The sequence below is a fragment of the Chenopodium album genome, chromosome 16, assembly GCF_948465745.1.
Source record: "Chenopodium album chromosome 16, dcCheAlbu1.1, whole genome shotgun sequence".
Lineage (NCBI taxonomy): Eukaryota > Viridiplantae > Streptophyta > Magnoliopsida > Caryophyllales > Amaranthaceae > Chenopodium > Chenopodium album.
Window position 1 is genome coordinate 40,810,234 of NC_137849.1, and position 6,287 is coordinate 40,816,520.

At 40.0% G+C, this 6,287-nt stretch overlaps 1 non-coding gene and 1 pseudogene across 1 annotated transcript; one reads left to right on the top strand and one right to left on the bottom strand.

Annotated features, from left to right (window-relative positions):
- Positions 1–218: 218 nt before the first annotated feature.
- LOC145584309 (uncharacterized) lies at positions 219–6,287 on the bottom strand (annotated as a pseudogene).
- LOC145586993 (small nucleolar RNA R71) lies at positions 5,683–5,789 on the top strand. The gene has a single exon (XR_014101060.1). It is a non-coding gene; the product is annotated as a small nucleolar RNA R71 (small nucleolar RNA).

Consider the following 6,287-nt stretch of genomic DNA (forward strand, 5'->3'; position numbering starts at 1 on the left):
GGTCGAAGGAATTCGCAGACCCTGTAAGTTTCCTTCTTGCCTTGCAATTGTCGCTTCTACTGCCTTTTCTTTATATCTTTTCTCTTTTATTTTTCCTTTTTTTTTTAATTTTTTTTTATTATCTTTTATTTCTTTCTTTTTTTTTTTTTTTTTTTTTTTTTTTTTTTTTTGAAGAGAAAAGATATCATAGTTGATGTGAATAACAGTGCACTCCGCAGCCCTGTTGCGGTATTTTGGTGTTATCCGCGATTCGGTTGCGGAGTAAACTGTTATTGCTGCTTTTTAATGTACGGGAGTGAGATAAACTACGGCCTGACTGCGGCAAAGGTGGGTATACCGCAACCCGGTTGCAGAGTAGTCTGGAATGTCGCACTTTAGCCTCCACTTTGCGTGCTTCTTCATCCTGCAATCACACATTAGTTGTTAGCAGCAAAGAAAAAAAAAAAAAAAAAAAAAAAAAAAACAAGAGCTTAATTGCAAGGGAAGGGAAGTAAGAACGATAATACTACACTATGGTAATATGAAAGTTCTACCTAACTTACTAAAGTAATACAAAGGACAATGCACTAAAACTACTACTAACCTACAAATAACGAAAATCCTAGAGAAAGGAATAGACGCAACAGGACAAAGACACTAAAATACAAAAAAAACTACTATAAAAAAAACTACTATAAAAATACTACTGTAAAAAAAACTACTAAGAAAAAAAATAAACAACTAAGGAGTAATAATAAGAAAAATAAGGGAAACCTTAATCCTAGAATTCTAGCAAATACTAGTAAAGCATATACTAAAACAACTAAGGTAAAAGAATAAAAGAAAACTAAATAAATAAGCTATAAAAAAAAAAAAAATAAATAAATAAATAAATAAATTTGGGTTGCCTCCCAAAAGCGCTAGTTTAAGGTCTTCTAGCTTGACCACCTTTTTATTCAATTTGAGTGAGGATCGGAAAGGGTAAAAACCGCTTTTCCTTCAACGGGTTCGCCTTCTCGATAGTGCTTAAGACGTTGTCCATTAACCTTAAAAGAACCAGTAGCTTCACTCCAAATTTCAACTGAACCATAGGGGAAAACCTTTTGTATTTGAAAAGGACCGGACCATCTTGATCGAAGTTTCCCAGGGAACAATTTCAAACGAGAATTATACAACAAGACCAACTCTCCTTCGTTAAACTCTCGCCTTAAAATATGCTTATCATGCCATTTCTTAGTTCTCTCCTTGTACAACTTTGAGTTTTCATAAGCTTCCATCCGAAGTTCATCTAACTCGTTAAGTTGTAGCAATCTCTTCTCGCCTGCTGCTTTAGCATTAAAATTTAGGCTCTTGATAGCCCAATATGCTCGGTGCTCTAGCTCGACGGGAAGATGGCAAGCCTTACCATACACCAATCGATATGGGGTTGTACCAATTGGCGTTTTGAATGCCGTTCGGTACGCCCATAATGCATCATCAATTTTCATCGACCAATCTTTTCTTGTCCTTGCAACAGTTTTTTCTAAGATAGATTTGATTTCACGGTTTGACACCTCGACTTGACCGCTAGTCTGTGGGTGATATCCAATACCGATCCTATGTTGCACTCCATACTTTTTCAACATTGCTTCAAATCGATGCTCCAAGAAGTGTGTTCCCCTGTCACTAATCAACACACGTGGTAAACCAAAACGAGGGAAAATAACTTTTTTGAAAAACTTGCTTACCACACGAGCATCATTGGTTGGAGTAGCAATTGCTTCAACCCACTTTGAGACATAGTCAACGGCCACTAAAATGTATCGATTTCCATTAGAAGAAGGGAATGGTCCCATGAAATCTATCCCCCACACGTCAAATAACTCGACCTCGAGTATGTTGTTGAGTGGCATCTCGTTCTTCCTTGAAATGTTGCCGGTCCGTTGACAACGATCACAAGCCTTGACATATGAGTACACGTCCTTGAACAAAGTTGGCCAATAGAATCCACATTGTAAAATCTTCGCGGCCGTTTTTGTAGGACCTGCATGTCCACCACAAGGTAAGTCATGGCAATGTGAAATAATGTTGCTTACCTCAACTTCTGGGACGCATCGTCTAATCATAGCATCTGCACATAGCCTATAAAGGAATGGATCGTCCCAAAAATGTCGCTTGGCCTCATAAAAGAATTTCTTCTTTTGCTGAGACGAGTAGCCGTGAGGCAATACACCTGTAGACAAGAAATTAGCTAAATCAGCGTATCAAGGTGATTCAATTTTAGAAAGGGCTAATAAATGTTCATCAGGGAAATAATCATCAAAAGGGAGTTCGTCTCCATCCCCCTTGTCAAGGAGGAGACGAGAAAGATGATCAGCAACGACATTATCCGTCCCTTTTGTGTCCTTTATCTCGATATCATAGTCTTGCAACTGAAGGATCCAACGAATCAACCGCGGCTTGGCGTGACTTTTACTCATTAAATATCTCAATGCCGCATGATCTGTATGAATTATTACCTTTGAACCAACAAGGTAAGAATGAAACTTGTCTATTGCATAAATTACTGCTAGCATCTCTTTTTCAGTTGTGGCATAATTCATTTGAGCAGAGCTAAGAGTTTTACTAGAGTAATAAATAGCATGAAGTTTGCCATCCTTTCGTTGCCCCAAAACGGCCCCTACTGCATAGTCACTAGCATCGCACATAATCTCAAATGGTAGGTTCCAATCTGGGGGTTGCATAATAGGAGCGGAGATCAAAGCTTCCTTCAACCTGTTAAAAGCCTCAAGACAAGCATCAGTAAATACAAATGGGGCATCTTTGGCCAAAAGCTCAGTTAGAGGTCGAGTGATTTTCGAAAAATCTTTAATAAATCGTCTATAAAATCCTGCATGACCAAGAAAGCTCCGAACTCCTTTTACAGAATTAGGAGGAGGTAATCGCTCAATGACCTCTATCTTTGCTTTATCAACCTCAATACCCTTATGTGATACCACATGACCTAGAACGACTCCTTGTTGTACCATAAAATGGCATTTTTCCCAGTTCAAAATTAAATTGACTTCTTTACATCTATGGAGCACCTTTTCCAAATTTTCAAGACATACATCAAAAGATGTTCCATAGACGGAGAAGTCATCCATAAAAACTTCCATTGAATTTTCAATAAGACCTGAGAAAATTGCCATCATACAATGTTGAAACGTGGCTGGAGCATTACATAATCCAAATGGCATTCTTCGATAGGCGAAGGTGCCATAGGGACATGTGAAAGTAGTCTTTTCCTGATCGCATGGACGGATGGGAATTTGAAAGAAACCAGAATATCCGTCCAAGTAGCAGAAAAAGGAATGCTTAGCCAAACGTTCAAGCATCTGATCAATAAAAGGAAGGGGAAAATGATCTTTCCGGGTGGCCTTATTCAATCTCCTGTAATCAATACACATTCGCCAACCTGTAACAGTTCTAGTGGCGATTGGCTCACCTTTGTCATTCTTGACAACGGTCATACCTCCTTTTTTCGGAACAACATGTACAGGGCTAACCCACTTACTATCTGAGATAGGGTAAATTATTCCTGCAGCAAGCAATTTAAGAACCTCTTTTTTAACTACATCCATCATATTTGGATTAAGTCGTCTTTGAGGTTCTACAGAGGAGGCATGATCGTCCTCAAGAATTATCTTATGCTCACAAAAAGATGGGTTAATACCCTTAATATCATCAATGGTGTACCCAATAACACTTTTATATTTTCTCAAAACAGTGAGCAATTGCTCTAATTTTGTGTCATTAAGCTCAGCATTAACAATAACAGGATATGTATTATGAGAACCAAGGTATGCATATTTAAGAGTAGAGGGAAGGGGTTTCAACTCTACCTCGGGAGGCGTAGTACTCTCCCCAACACTCGATACACTTAGGATTTCCTTCACTGAAGCTGTGAATGGTTTAGCTTTTGCTTCCTCAAGTAGCCTCGTGTACTCCCTTGTTTCCCAATCTTCATCATTGACACTCCCCACCAACACCGTTTCAAGTGCATCATCCGTTTTAATCAAGGGAAGTTGCTCACGTTCTAAATCATCAAGGACATCCACTTGACAAATGGTTTCTCCCATGGAAGGATTTTCCATAGCATTCAAAAGTGAATACTCCATTTTTTCGTTGCCCACCTCAAAAGTGATTTTACCATTCTTCATATCAATGATTGCACCTGCAGTGGCTAAGAATGGTCTACCAAGAATAATGGGGACATGTGCATCCTCCTCCATCTCCATCACAACGAAATCACATGGGATAAAGAATTTTCCCACGCGAAGAGGAACATCTTCAAGTATACCCAAAGGAAACTTCACTGACCTATCCGCAAGTTGTAGAGACATGCGCGTAGGCTTTAATTCACCCATTTGAAGTTTCTTGCAAATAGAAAGTGGCATGAGACTCACACTTGCACCAAGATCACATAATGCCTTATTGATCTCTATATCCCCGAGCTTCACTGGAATTGAGTAGCTACCTGGATCACCTAATTTCTTAGGAAGTGTATTTTGCAAAATAGCACTACACTCTGCATTCAACGCAACAGTAGCATTCTCCTCTAGCTTCTTCTTGTTAGAGAGAATATCCTTCAAAAATTTTGCATAAGATGGCATCTCGGATATTGCATCTAAGAATGGAATGTTGATGTGAAGCTTCTTCAAAATATCAAGAAATTTTCCATACTTCTTCTCTAACTTAGCTTGAGCCAATCTTTGTGGGAAAGGAACTTGTGGCACATATGGAGCAAGTGGTGGTGGAGTCGATGTCCTTGGTTCCTCCTCAACCGCACTACTATCATTCACCTTCTCATTTGTGACTACCTCTTCGACAACCTGCTGTGATGGCTCCCTTACGGGAGGATCTTCCAACTGCTTTCCACTCCTCAAAGTTATAGCATGCATGTGCCCTTTTTGTGGTTGCTCTGTTTGACCTGGAAATGTGTTTGGAGTCTTCACAATTTGGCCAACTTGGTGAGCAAGTTGACTTACTTGATTTTCCATGAGCTTACCTTGAGCTTGCAACTGTTGGATGGAACTTTTGGTGGTAGAGATAAACTCCTCCATCATAAGCTCATAGTTGGATTTTTGTGGGGGTGGTTGCATAGGTTGTATAGGTTGTTGGACTAGAGGTGGCCTTGCTTGGAAACCAGGTGGTGGTGCATTATAATTGGTATTTCGAGGTGGTGGTGGAGTTGGATTTTGTTGAGCTTGGGTATTCTTGTAAGAGAAGTTTGGATGATGTTTCCAACCTTCATTATATGTGTTTGAATGTGGGTCATATGGCCTTTTGGGATTTGAAGTGTAGAATGCATTGGCTTCCTCAATCGACATCTCATTAGTGTTTTGCGGACACTCAGGTGCAATGTGACCTTGTACATTACACATTTGACAAGTTTCAGATGAGCCAGAAGAAGATCCTGCTTGAAGCTTGTCAACCTTAATTGTCAACGCCTGCACAGAACTAGTTAAAAGGGTTAGAGCATCCACATCATGCATACCTCCCTTTTTAGCATTGCGTCGTCCTCCTGGATGGTAGTTGTCATTTGCCGCCATCTTCTCAATCAACTCCTTCGCCTCAGTAGGATTCTTGGTCATGATAGAACCTCCAGACGCAGCATCAATATATATGCGAAATTCATGGGTCAAACCATTGTAGAATGTCTGGATTAGCATCCACTCAGGAATACCATGGTGAGGACATTGTCTCTGTAGACGCTTAAACCTTCTCCAAGCTTCATATAGAGACTCATCATCAGATTGATGAAAGGTAGCTAGCTCGTTCCTTAGTCTCGCAGTCTTCTCTTGCCCCAAGAATTTAACTAGAAAAGCCTTGGCAAGCTTATCCCACGTATCAAAAGAACCAGTACCTTCATCTCGTAACCATTCCTTCGCCCTATCCCGTAGTGAGAAAGGAAAAAGGCGAAGTCTAATAGCATCATCAGTAACACCGTTGAGCTTCATAGTATCACACTTCTCCAAGAAACTGTCTATATGAGTTACAGGACAATCATTCGGTGAACCCGCAAAAGAATCATTGGAAATGAACTGTATGGACTGAGGCTTCAATTCGAAACTCTGAGCAGTGACCGGTGGTCTGACAATACTAGAAAGAAGTCCAGTTGTTGTATCAGGAATTCCATACTCTAAAAGAGATTTATTCCCTGGATCGCCCATGCCTCTTTTGTTTTGATTCTTCTTTCTTTTTCTACCTCCTCGTCTCCTTGCAGTTGCTTCGATTTCAGAATCAAGTGGTGTTAGATCGTCTGACCCTGAACGTCGAGTTTGCAT